The 13,493-nt window shown below is 41.3% G+C and overlaps 1 long non-coding RNA gene across 2 annotated transcripts in view; it reads right to left on the bottom strand.

Moving 5' to 3' along the window:
- Positions 1-2,467: 2,467 nt before the first annotated feature.
- LOC131563641 (uncharacterized) overlaps positions 2,468-13,493 on the bottom strand; it is a 117,815-nt gene continuing 106,789 nt past the window's right edge. For both annotated transcript variants that reach the window (XR_009275305.1, XR_009275306.1), the window contains exons 4-6: positions 4,067-4,168; positions 2,749-2,799; positions 2,468-2,578 (exon numbers count right to left, since the gene is read on the bottom strand). This is a non-coding gene — a long non-coding RNA (uncharacterized LOC131563641). The remainder of the gene's footprint in view (positions 2,579-2,748; positions 2,800-4,066; positions 4,169-13,493) is intronic.

Below are 13,493 nucleotides of genomic sequence, written 5' to 3'. Positions count from 1 at the left end.
AAATATTCTTGGGCTGATTCAGCATCTGGGCTGATGAGCTGGCCCCTGGAAGCTCCTGCTTTGGTTGCTCTGGAGGAGGCAGGAGGGGCAGCACAGTGGAAAGTTCCTCTCCTCACCAGAGGACATGCACAGGCCACCCTTGCCAGGGCACAGTCTCCTGACTCCCTTGCTTGGCTCAGTGCACTGCCTCTGCTCCTGCCCATAAAAGATTCATTCTCCTAAATTTCATATTTATCACTTTCCATAACAAGGTTTCTCTACTAAGGTAATACTATAGTCAAACAAATGTAAAGGTGGTGAGGATAGAGGGTAAAATAACTGAAAAGGTCTTTTTTACTCAGTGTGGTGAAAGGGGATATTATACAAACAGATGGCTTTTTTTAGTGCACCTATTATAGAGTCATGCCCACTCTTTGCTGAATGCATACCTATGAGACTCTGTGTGTGCAATAAAACCCTTAGTTTATTAAGCATTTTTTTCTATTCTGCTATGTCAGTCTAAATTCACTTTGAAGGCAGGAATGATGGAATTGTTCAATATATTGTGTGCACAAGGTTGTGACCTCTGCAGTCAGGCCCTGAAACACCACTGTGCTTACCACTGGGGCAGCTGAAATGAGTTATGAGGAAGCCTCATAAAACATTGTACTAAATCTGAGACCTCTGAATATGCAGTACTTGAGCATTTCTGTATTCTTTCTAACTTCCAAAATATTTACAACCTCTATAGGACTTAAGAAATGAAAATTGAAAATACTGTTTTTACTGAACGTCTTGTTTCTAAACAAGGTCTTAATCCTGCCAGAGCTCAGTTGGGTGAATGGCCTTGTTCTTGTAAAAAAATGTGCCACTGATTTCTGCATCCATTTCTGTTTGTGTTTTGCAGGAGACATCCTGGAATTGTTACTGTGTCATCCATTAGGAAGGCACAGGTACATCTGCCTGAGTGCTGGACTGTGCTGTGCAGGACACGTCTCTACACTGAGGCACATCCTAACCAGGGGAGTGGGGGGAAATGCTTTTGTTTTAGAAGGAGGCAGAAGGAACACCCTCAACAATAAATATGATTCACCAAATACCCTGCTCTTCACATAAGATCTGTTTGAAGACTGACCCAGCCAAGCTGGAGCACCCAATGTAAAGCTGTCATCACCCTGTATTTCCACACTCACTGAACGTACTTTCTTTCTTCTCTGTAACATGTAACTAGAATTATATCAGCCACAACAACAATCTTTTCCTTTCATCAGCTCTGTGGCAGCAGCTCTGCCTCCCTTCTGTGCTGTTACTAGCAGGGTAGCTCCAAATAATTGTTTCTTTTCCACACACAACAAAGGCCTATACAGCTTCAGCAGGGCCCATGAAATGGGAACCAACAAACAGAAATTCCAGTTGCTGAAGTTTATCATTGGTGCCTCTTATTCTGTAAAATTTTTAAGCACCACACTTTTACTAAAGCTGCTGTGAATATTCATTCAGTGCTCACAGGTGAATCCAGCTCACCATACCCCTGTATTAACACCACAGCTTTCACTCACTTACAGAACTTAAAAACATTCCTAGCAGGACCCTTTGAACAGATGTAATTTATATAATAGTTTTTTAAAATGAAGCTTTATTTATTCCTACCTTGAAGGTACAGGGCCTTGAGGAAAATGTGTTAACATGGTGAAAGGCCAAGCTTAACCACTCCATGCTCCAGGAAGGGAAAGCTGTCACTGAGCTGGGAAAAGCCAGGCTGTCACACTCACAAAATGTTGTCTTTGTTCTCTACATGAATCAATTTGTATTTGCTGATAACCCACTTCTTTCCAAGGATTTCAGGTTTAGGATTCCCTTTGATGCCAGACTCACTGCTGGAAACAGTAAACCACTCTAACTTTGATGGAGCTACAATTATTCCCTCTAGTCAGCTATTTGATTGTTTCTGCTAAAAATATTATGTCACCATTTCCTGTTTGGTAGGCTTGCCCTCCATCCTTTCTGATTTAAACCATGCCAGTCAAAAGTTACAAACCAGACAGCCCAAGAGGCATGTAATGTTTTCATATAAAATATGCACAAATTCATCCTTCCCTATAACATGTATGACTAAAATGATACCAGTGACCCCAGCAATCATTTTTCCTTTCATCACGCCCTGTCCAGCAGCTGTGCTTCCCACCTGTGCTGCCACCAGCAGTGCAGCCCTGGTACCTCTGACAGAGCCACAGGAGCACAGACACCACCACGCCCAGGGCTGGAGGTGCCTTGATCTGAACACGTGTTGGTGCCAACACTTGAGAGGGTTTCAGCCTGCCTGGAGCACAGGAGTGTTACATCAGGCTGGTAATGGTAACCTAAGCTACAGCAGCAGGGAGGCGTCGGTGCTGTGCTTTGCTCGGAGCAGCGCTCAGAGCTGTGACACTGTCTGACACTGACTGATTAAGATCCAGGTACTGTGGTGCTGTCAGGAAAGAAGAAAGAGGACTTGCCGTGCTGTTGTTGCTCATGGATCTCCAGCAGGGCAGCAGCCAGACACCAGTGCACAGCAGCATCGTGCTCTTCCACCTCTTCAGAGAATTACTTTCCAGTCAGCCTGAGGAGATGAAGAACACACCTTGTTTTTAACACAGCCTGGCCCTCCACACAGACTCCAAAGTCTGTGTATCACAGGTGATCCAGTCCTCATGACTGGGGAGGGGACTTTGAGAGGAGATGAGGGAGATGTGAGAAGAACAAAAATATGAACTCAATAATGAGCCTTACCAGGAAACCATTAGGAAGGCTGCTCCTGACTGCAGCAAACAAGACCAGGTCCTAACAAGGAAAGAAACAGAGCTACCTAGTTATGCCGCAGGTATAATCTTCCTTTTCTCCCTGGCTTCTACTTGGCATCTGTAAAAAACAGACACCCAAATTTCTCCCTGATCCCAATTTTCTGGGTGTCTCCAAAGCCCAGACTACACTACTAGTGGGAATGGAGAAAAGGATTATTTTTCCAGGCAGTCTAAGATGTGAGACTAGAATTTTAGTTTTATTTAGTTTAATTCTCAGGTCTTTCTCCAATACAAAAATGCAGGGTTTCCCAATGTACCTTTTCATCCAATCTCATAGATGATGAAATAATAATTTCCCTTCTCTCCGAGGGTGATGTGAAACCCTCAAAAAGACTAACATACATGATGTCCAGACTCAGGGAGACTCTGAAGCTCAGGGTTACATTTTTTGCCTTCTGGAATCACTTCTCCATACAGCTCATGCAGGTAGGAAGGCAAGCAGGAATACAGAAAGTCTCAGAGAAATCTCTGCAGACCTGACATTCTCTTACTCATTTGTGTGCCAAACCAGGCATGGTTCTGTCACCTTTGTGGTGATAGAATTGTCCTTGTCCTCCACAAAGCAGAGGAAACTGGAAAGATTCTGATCTTCCTCCACCACAGAGGAGGTAACTTGGCTTCCAGGAACCTCTATTCTTTACAACAACCAGGCTCTTTTCATCTTGGCTTTCTTAATAAAAATTTAGAGGGCAGTTCACGTTTTCCCTTCTGCTCTATGTAACAGAGCTGATTATTGCTAAGGTCAGGTGGCTCCATGAGCTAATTAATATTCACAGGTAGCAGTAAGAAATAAGTGCAAACCTCATCTCTCTCCTCAGCTTTAATTACAATATTAGTGCTATCAAATTCCATGTGGATACACCTCCTGCATCAGCTCCAAACAATTTCAGATGTGTATACAGGAATTCACAGCATCTTTAACTCATGATCTTCTGTCATTACCATATAATTACTCTAATGCATTTTTACTGTGCAACACCCACCAGAACTAACAACCATGGAGTGCCTTGAGTAATGACAGAATAGAGACATCAGAGTGGAATTTCAGCTCACAGGGACCTGCAGCATTCCTTCCAATCCCATTATTCAACATTTCTGAGCAACCTGACTCTTACCTGCCTCCCTTCCTTCTCTAAATTTACTTTATGAAACATTCATGTCACTCTAGCACTGAGAAGCCCCAGGTGGCACTGAAATCCCAGTGGGAATGTAGCACAAATCAATGAAGTGGCAATAAATTGTCTCACCTTGATCTGTTCTGTGGATACAGGAGAGGAATAGAAGAAGGTGAGTCAGGGAAGAGCAGCTGCATTCTGCACCTTGCTGTGCTATGGGTGAGGATCTGGGCCCTGTGCAGGCATGGGAAAAGAGGTTTGGAGAAATTTGACAGAAAATGCAATACTGACTACTTAAGTTAGCAAATATCCCTCAATTAAGTGCTGGTGGAGGTCAGATACAAAAGTCAGAGAGAACTGGGCAAGCTTCAAAGGGTCTTTGTGGCAAAAAGCTGAAGGATGAGCCAGTGCAATAACCTGTGAAATGACAAGCTATGGAGATGATTTTAGCCTTTCATTTCTACTACTATAGAAAATGAAGAACAAAGTACACATTATAAAGACACAAAATGGGATGAATTTTTGAACCTGTGTAAGGATTTTTAAAGAATAACTAGCTGCAGACATATCTCACAATGCCCTATGCAAAGTATTCCTGTGCCTTTGCAGAGATTTACAAAACTCTCTCAGTATATCAATTCCATCAGTCCTTTTACTTTTCTTAAATGGCAATCATTTCAAACTGAATAATAGCATCTGTATTTGTTGCATTTGGCTTTCTATGTGTTAACAGTCACTGTGATTAAAACACGTTATCAAGACTTGAAAAAGACAGTTAAACAGGAATGGCATTACATTGTCACCTATCCAAATTGTAATTGGTATTTAATTGTAGCTCTTCAAGCAAACACAAAAAGACAAACAACAAAGAAACCTCTGCTCTGATTGAAAGCAATTAAGAGAGGAAAACCCAAGAGAGCTAATATATGAAGTTTCAGGGAGGAAGCATTCCTTCCCTGAAATGCAAAGGCCCTTCTTGATTCTGAGAGAGGTAAAGCATGGGAATAGTGCAGCTGTTTCTGGGAAGTTGCCTTTTGAGTGGAAATGGAAATTAAAAGCTGCCAGGCTGATTTTTATCTCTCTTGTCAAATTTATATTGTATATGTTTGCTGATGCTCTGTAATATCCCAGTTAGCTCTGTTGTTTGCATATTAACTGTTTTGTGTCCCAGATGCTCATACTAGAATCATAAATATTTTGTGAAAGATACAACCATCACTTTCAACAGCATAAACTAATTTTTTTTTTTCTAAACAGCTTTCCCTCTGTTCTTGCAGAAGACTCAAATAATCCCTGAAGTACTTTAGGATGGGCTTTTTCACCATCAGCTGGGAGGGATATGCAGGAGGCTGTTCCTGAGCAAAAGGACTTCCACAAAGTGAGTTTGCCTTTAGGGCTACACTGATCCCAGCCATGGAGAGATGGAGGTGAAGCAGTTTCAGGGGAGCTGAAATTCTCAGTGCCTGAATCCAGGCCTTGGCTCTCTCCAGGGGTACCTGTGTGACAATAAGGGTGACATGTGCAGTTCATGCATGGAACTGAAAAGAGTTCCCTGGCAATAGACAGGGTTTGTGGTTTCACAGGGTGTCATCTCTAATTATCAGGAAGGTTCCTTGGTTCTGTTTCAGAATGGAAAAGGAAAATATTTTTATCTACTTTAACATCACACTGGCACTGGCAGATGATTCATGGGCTCTGGAGAGCACAGACATTACCAGCTCAGCACATTTGTGTACCAATCACCATTTGTCATATGTGAGTACTTCCCACAGTCCTAAAAAGGGATTTGTTTTCTGTATTATTTGCAGGAAATGTAGCAAACTCCACACTGAATAGCAAAATAAAAACAGCACTTGATTGTTTTATCGAATAGTTGCCTATTTACTTGGCAAAACTTCACTTTAGGACTTTTTTTATGCTGTCTAATAAAAGGACCCCCACAGCTGTCTTCTCTGTGGAGAAAAGCTGTCGACATCCAGTATAATTTTCTGCATATTGAGTGAAGTACTTGGAAGTCCCAGATCCATTTTAATATGTGAGCTGCTCTCCCATTTGTATGCAGCTGGAGAGAGTAGTTTTATCCTCATTTAAAAAAGCCATATGATGGATTTCTTTCTTTAAACAAATACTGTCTGAAACTTTTCTTTCTTCTTGCTCTTTCCCCCAGCATACACCTTTCCTCTCTTGTTAGGCACCAGTGTGCTGAAATCACTGCACAGTGCTGACATCTCACTCGTTACACATAAAATGATGTCAGCACCATTTCTTTTTTGATGTCTCTGTGCATGATCTGCTGGAATAATTCCCAGATTAACTGTTTTTTAATATAATTTTGGCAAAAAAGTTGGTGAGGAAATTCCATTGCACTGCCTTGAATAAGGTCTTCACTATGCTTTTCTGAATTTTCTGATTCTGGATATTGACAGCTTCCAATCCTTCCAACCCAGCCCTGGCCTGAGCTCTCTCCAATGCTGATCCTGCAAGCACTTTGCCACACAGCACGAGGCAGCAGTGCTCAGTCCTTGCACTCTGATGCAATGAAATGTTGTTGTTATGGGTTGCAGGGAGCATGTTTAACATCCACAGCTATTTTTAATGATTCTGTCAAGAGGAAGGATTATAGCTCTGAAAGCACAGGGAGGCTTTGTGTAACAGTCACAAAGCTTTGAACTCTGCACACACCATGACTGAGCATACTGTTCCTGTGCTTCAACACAGCCTGACACTGCAAAAGTCATGGCTGAAAAACAAGATATCTGAAGGTTACAGAACATTTAATGGCTCTAGTGTAAACAATACAGCACCAAGAACTAAGTGCCAAACATTACCCATCTCCCAGTCTGGATATGCCACATCTCACAGGCTGAGAATGACTCACTCAAACAAGCTCAGATGGCAAATCCAGGCAGGCAGGCTTGCAGTGATGCTACCAATTCAGCATGGAGCATGTGGTCCAAGGAGCAGGCACTGAGTAATTCTCCAGACAGTTCTTGCAGATGCTTTCACCCAAATTCAAGATTTCTGTTCTACATTTTTGTTTTGAATGAAAGTAAAGTAGTAGATTCTAAAAATTTTCTGTGGAATTAAAATTCTGAAAATTTTTCATTGAAAAAAAGAAATTGTTTTATTGCTGATAATTTTGTCTGAACAAAAAGGAAATGTCTGAAATGGTAAAAATCTTGGATGAACCTGGAAACAAGAACCCTTATGAAGGCAGCAGAACTGAGAGCCTCAGGGTTCTTGGGATTGCTTGTTCTCACCTACCAACAGAGTAGGAACCTCAGAAATATGGGCATTCACTTTAACCAGAAATCTTGGAATTTACAGTGACCACTGCTGGAGGAGAAAAAGAGTGAACCACTACCGGGGAAGCTTTCCTAGGGCTACCAGGTTTCCACCTCCACTGGCTGGGTATTGGGATAGGAATTAAGATATCCAAATTTTTGAATAAATGAGTCAAAGCTTCAGGAACCCCAACTTGGATCAGAGATCTCAGAAATTCAAGGTTTCCTACTCTACCAAAGATACCTGGAAGATATGTGAGCTCCTAACTGGACTTCAGGAAGCCTGCTCAGTGCCCTGGAGCTGGAGGAAGGCCATACAAAACCCAACATAAAAACTCAGGGACCCAGAGAATTTCCTGTGATATATTTTTGATCTCAGTAACTCAGCATTTTCTAATGAAGTAGTGCTTACTGGAAAGTTTCTGCCTATTTCCATTTGGGAGGACATTATTCAGATGGACATGACATATTTTGGATGACATGAGAAAATTAAGTTTGGTCTTCTTGCCAAATTACATCCTGGCAGATAATTTCTTACCTATTTAAATCCACCTCATATTAACAGAGCACAATTTTTTAGCTCCCATTCTGTCTTGCAGCTCTTGTACTGTTAAGTATTATCCACATTTCATCCCTTGTGCATCTGCTTTTCACCAAATTTAGTCCCAGGTTAGAGTATGGGATCTGTATTTGGGACTGGGAGCTCTAGGGGTCTCTAAAATCACCTGTGCTACTGCAAGAACATCAGTGCCATATGAAGGATCATTTTTAGTATTGGAGAAGTTTTTGCAGAGCAGGGTATGGTCCCACACAGAATGGAACCAGGCTGATGTCAAATTATTTTTTGCCATTACGGCACATGACTGCATTACAGAGTAGCTCTTGTATTTTTCTATCTCCTCAGGAACATTTCTGTCCTACAATGGGGATCCTGCACTGATTCCAGTGAAGACCCAGGCCCCTATTGTGCTAGGCACTATAGCAACAGACAGTAAAAGGCAGTCCTTGTTCCTTTCTATCTAAATAGACAAGACATTGCCACAGATTTATTCTTCCATTTATAACAGTTGCAAAACAACTTGGATGAAGAATAAAAAATGCAATGAATAGCATGTGATGATCCCAGCTGTGGGATGGGTCCATATGGAGGTGGGAAACCCCAAGCCAGTGAAAGCATCGAGGGGTATAATCCTGAACCAGCTGAAGCAACATGAGAACTCCTACAGACTCTGCTGGGAGCCAGATTTCCCTCTCTGCTCCTGTTTCACCAGGTGCCTGTGTGCAAAACACACTCAGAGTTGCAGTGATATTTCCAAATTCCCTGGCACTACAAGCAGAGCTGCAGTATGGTCCCACTGCTCCCATCAGGGGGATGAGCCTGGTGCTGTCCCTGTGCCTGTGATGCTGTGATGCTGTCCCTGTGCCCGTGGTGCTGTCCCTGTGCCCGTGGTGCTGTCCCTGTGCCTGTGGTGCTGTCCCTGTGCCTGTGGTGCTGTGATGCTGTGGTGCTGTCCCTGTGCCCGTGGTGCTGTCCCTGTGCCTGTGATGCTGTCCCTGTGCCCGTGGTGCTGTCCCTGTGCCTGTGGTGCTGTCCCTGTGCCCGTGGTGCTGTCCCTGTGCCTGTGGTGCTGTCCCTGTGCCCGTGGTGCTGTCCCTGTGCCTGTGGTGCTGCGATGCTGTGGTGCTGTCCCTGTGCCCGTGGTGCTGTCCCTGTGCCCGTGATGGTGCTGTGTGAGCAGAAGCAGAGTCCTGCTGCCCAGGCTCCTGCAGAGCTGCCTCAGAACAGCTCACTGGGAGAGCTCACAAGCTGCCCAGGTTCACTGGGCTGTCACCACATCACTGACCTACCACAGATAGTAAACTGAAAGATTAATTATGGTCTGCAACACTCCATGGTCTCCAGTGCAGGGGCTATTTAGGTGACAGTGAACTCCCTGAACATACTGTGTTTCTTGCTGCAAATCCTCTCTCTAAGGAATAAAAACTAAAAATATTCCTGAGGTATAGCTTGTAAACAGACATTCCCTGTTCTGATCTTGCTGATGTTCTGTGCTGTTATTTACTCACATTGCATAGCTCCCCAGCACTAATAGGACACTCTGGTAACTTTTTTCTTTTCTTTTGTAAGCAATGCAATGCACAACAAAGCAGAGATGATAATGATTTAAAAGATGCAGGTCTCTTTTTTGGACATTCTGACTATGAATATAATATAATAGAGGTTAGAGTGATGCTTGTTTTTACCCCTGAGTCTATCATAAGATTAACAGTCTTTATTATTTTGCAGAACAAGCAGTAACGCCTCATCAAGGGTATAATCACCTTAGTCAAAAAACAAAAAAGCTTTTCCTTAAGGTGCTAAAAATATAGTTGAGAAACCTTCGATCTCAAGCCGTGTGATAAAATAGACTGTGTTGACTGAGCAAATCAGCAGCTGCTGCTGTGCCGGCTCCTGCACCCTAACAATGCTTGCCTTTTTCTCTCCCCACCAAATTTAGAGATGATGTCAGTGTAGCCAACCCCAGGAGTTCAAAAATCAGAAGACAAACCAAAATAGAATCACAGCGCTGATATCAAAGCCATGGAAGTTATTGAAACTGAAGCCTATGATTTGGGGGGTCAGCCTTTAGATTTTTAATTCATAGCAGACAGCCTTCTCCCTTCCAGTCGTCTGCTCAGCTCTCCTGCCTGTCTGATATGCCCTATTTCAGAGTGAGAGACAACACTGGACAATGGGAAGCACAAAGGATTGGGAATCTATTTAAAGTACAGATGGAGCTCAATTCTCCACTGTATGTGGAGCCTTAATCCTGCAAAAACCTTCCCTGAATGCTCAGCTTCATTCATACAAGCAGCCCCATGGATGCCAGTGGGGGTCCCCTTGTACCTGAAGTTTGCCCCTTATGACTATTGCACATCAGAAATGTTGGCCTGCATCACAATATTAAGAATCAGCTAAGAATGAAGAGCTCTATTGCTGTTTTCCCTGTGATCTTGGGCAAGTCTTGATTCATTCTATACCCCAGCTTCCTGCTCTTTAAAAAGGGGTAGAATTTATCTCTACAAGGTTCTTGGAAGCCTCCAGAAAAGAGATAATAAAATGCAGAAAATTGATACATTGTCTCTTTCTGATGTAAATTGATTTCTAGATAACACAACTGGAAAGGATGCTTAAAAATCAGAAGTATGTCATAATTAAATCTCCTAATAAAACCAAACTCCTAGAACTGGACTTAACCCACTATGGATCAAGTCTGACTGAGCAGCTGAGAGAAGCAGAGAACATTCTTAGTGCAGAGAAGACAAACTTACCTCTAATTTCACTCACTGGACCTTCTGCACTTCAACAGGAGAACAGAACCCTCTCCTAAAAAGAGCAGTTCCTGGGAGCCAGGAATAACTCATACAGGGGTTTATCAAGATGTAAACCTTTAGTTTATTTTTTTTTTCCTATCCAAAATATCAAATTCCTCTGAATTTTAAATTAAAATAATTTATCCTATTTTAAAATTTAGTCTGAATGTCAAGTCCAATATTTTGAAGCAGCAGCAGCATGTCACAAGGAAACAGTTTTTTGGGAAAGTACTCACTTAAAATAATGGGAGACTTTCATCTTTTATTAAACATTAGAAATTACTAAAAGATACTACCTTAGAGTTGCTTAATTTAAAGAGGCAAACTGATGCATTTTGTTAATTAAACCATTAAAAAACTCATTTATGTGTAAATAAGTCTAGGTCATTAAATCATAATGTACAGTGTCAACGGGAAACTTCAAACTTTCTAGTCATGTTAAATGACTAAAAATTAATTAAAAATAGAATCAGCATCAAAGAACTTATTTCCTCCCTCCTATTTTTAAAGAAAAAAAGATGTATTTGTAGTAATAAAAAGTGCTATTTCTGCTCAGTCCTCCAGTTACACATTCTACAAGGCTTTGTTCAAACTTAGAGGTACAACACCTATGTGTTGATATCAATGATCTGTTTGAATATTTTTAGAACACAGCAAAAAACAGCTAGCAGTGATATTGTCACTAATTTTCATGACAGCAAGAAGGGGATGTGATTTCAGTGAAATCACATCTTGTGAATTAACAGCATAACAAGGCACAATGAGTCAAAAATGTTATTTGGCACAGTTGAAAAGGAAAGGCTAAAAGGTTGTCTTCTGTTAAGGTTTGTGAGTATCACAGTCACAAAGTCATATGCTCAGTTGCTCATAGCTTTGTGAAAAAGGATGTATTTAGATTAAAAACCTCTAGGAAATTTCCAAGATTGTCAGGCTGATTTTAGAAAACATCAGGGAAGAAAATATAAAAAAGATTTTTGAAAGTTCAGCTGTTCCCAGGAACAGAATAGAAGCTGTCCCATTTGATTCCAGAGAGATCCTGGCAGAAGCTGTTGCCAAGACACAGAAGACAGGATTGAGAGGAACTGGAACTGGGCAGTGCAATGCAGGAGAGAAAGAGGCTGAGTGGTCAGTGAGGTGCTGCAAGAGCAGCCTGTGCATCCTGACAGCTGAACAAAATGAGACTGAACTGGGGGCAGGAAAGGGCACAGGAGATAATGGTGGGATGGAAGAGACACCGTAGAGAGCAGCAGAGTGCAGCCTGGGGAAATGGCCTGAGGCCACTCCAGTCTGGAGAGCAAATCCCAAGGGTGCCGGAATCCCACTCCTCCTGTAAAAGCAAGCAGTAATTATCATTTAATACCCACAGGTCACAGATTCAAACATATAATAGTAACTGGTGAAGATTATTGATTTTCCTTTGTTTACCCTTTAATGAACAGGTAAAATTCCTTTCTTTTCCAGGTGCCTAAAATCAAGAGGATACAGAAATGCCAGTTCTGTGTGCTCCTAACCAGGCTTGCAATGCTGACATAACACACGGGGTGGGGGAAGGAAGAAAGATAGAACAGTGAAAATCATATGAAGGCTGTGAGGAGAAGGGATGCTTTTGAGGTAGTAGCAGTGACACCAGGTGAGCTGTAATGAGGAACTCCCACTGCCAGGAATGCTGCCCAGCCTTGGCAGGAACATTCTCTGCATTCAATACAAGACTCTATTTGCTTCCTGACTTAGGGACTGGTTGATATATGGACACATAAAACTCAGGGTGTTTAAAAATACAAAAATACTTTAATTGTTTTGAATCTTCCTGATCCACTTGAGCACACTACACTAACAAAAGACATTCTCTTTGCCTTACATGCAGACTGGATTCTTGCTTCGTAGATAACAATCTGCCCAGGAGCAGATGACTGACAAGAATCTTTTCACTGAAGGACTGCATTAAATATGGTTTTTCCTGCTCAAATCCAATATATGTAAATTATTCATGCTATATATGAAACCATATTACAGTTATATAGGAGAAGTAATTGCTCCCACTGTAGCATTCTTTGGAGTTGTGTGACACATGCACAATTAAGCATGACACAAGAAAATTCATCAAAGAATATTTAAATATACTTTAGGGAGCCACTGAATTTTCTGATGGTTTTACAGAAAGAAAACTAATTGCATCTGCACAATACAACAGTTTTGTAAGGGATGAGCTTATCAATGCTTTTACTTTTTTCCCTGGTAATCATTTAAAACAGTTTATTTAAATTGATTTAAAAAAATCAGAAACTACTGAATGTTTTGAATATATTAAGATTTCTTCCATTTTAGGTATGCTTACTTGTTCCTACTGACTTTCTGCAATATCAGCAATGCATAGAAATTCTTGACCAATCAAGGTGGCATCAGAGTGGATAATAACAGGCAATTATTCTTACAAAGATCTTGCACTTTTTCTAAGACTTGAAATTAAAGTCAAGCTAATTATATAAAATAATTCGTTGAAATCACTAAAAATTCTTCTGACATACATAATCAAGTTTGTTATACTGAATACATTTGGTTTTAGTAAGACTAAAAGGTTTTCATCTGTAATGGTATATACACCCTCTGAACGCATTAATGTAATTATAAGAAATTCTGTAAACTTTCTAGATTATTGCTGTCTTGGAAATTCTCTTAGTGTTCAGAAATGTGCAGAAAGAACCAAATAAATACTTAATTCTGTTGTGACTTATCCAATTATCTGGTGGGGCATTATGAGGGACAGGCTACAATCAGTAGTCTGAAATCGTCAAATTTCACACAGCTTTGATGTTTTCTTAAGTGGCTTTCTGACAAATTGTACTAGATGTGCAAAATCCCATATGGAGTCTGCTGTATTATATGGTCTTGCTTTACAATTTATCTAAAAGAATATTTTGCTA

The sequence above is a fragment of the Ammospiza caudacuta genome, chromosome 13 (assembly GCF_027887145.1).
Source record: "Ammospiza caudacuta isolate bAmmCau1 chromosome 13, bAmmCau1.pri, whole genome shotgun sequence".
In the NCBI taxonomy this organism is placed as follows: Eukaryota; Metazoa; Chordata; class Aves; order Passeriformes; family Passerellidae; genus Ammospiza; species Ammospiza caudacuta.
This window is presented reverse-complemented; position numbering and strand designations above follow the sequence as displayed.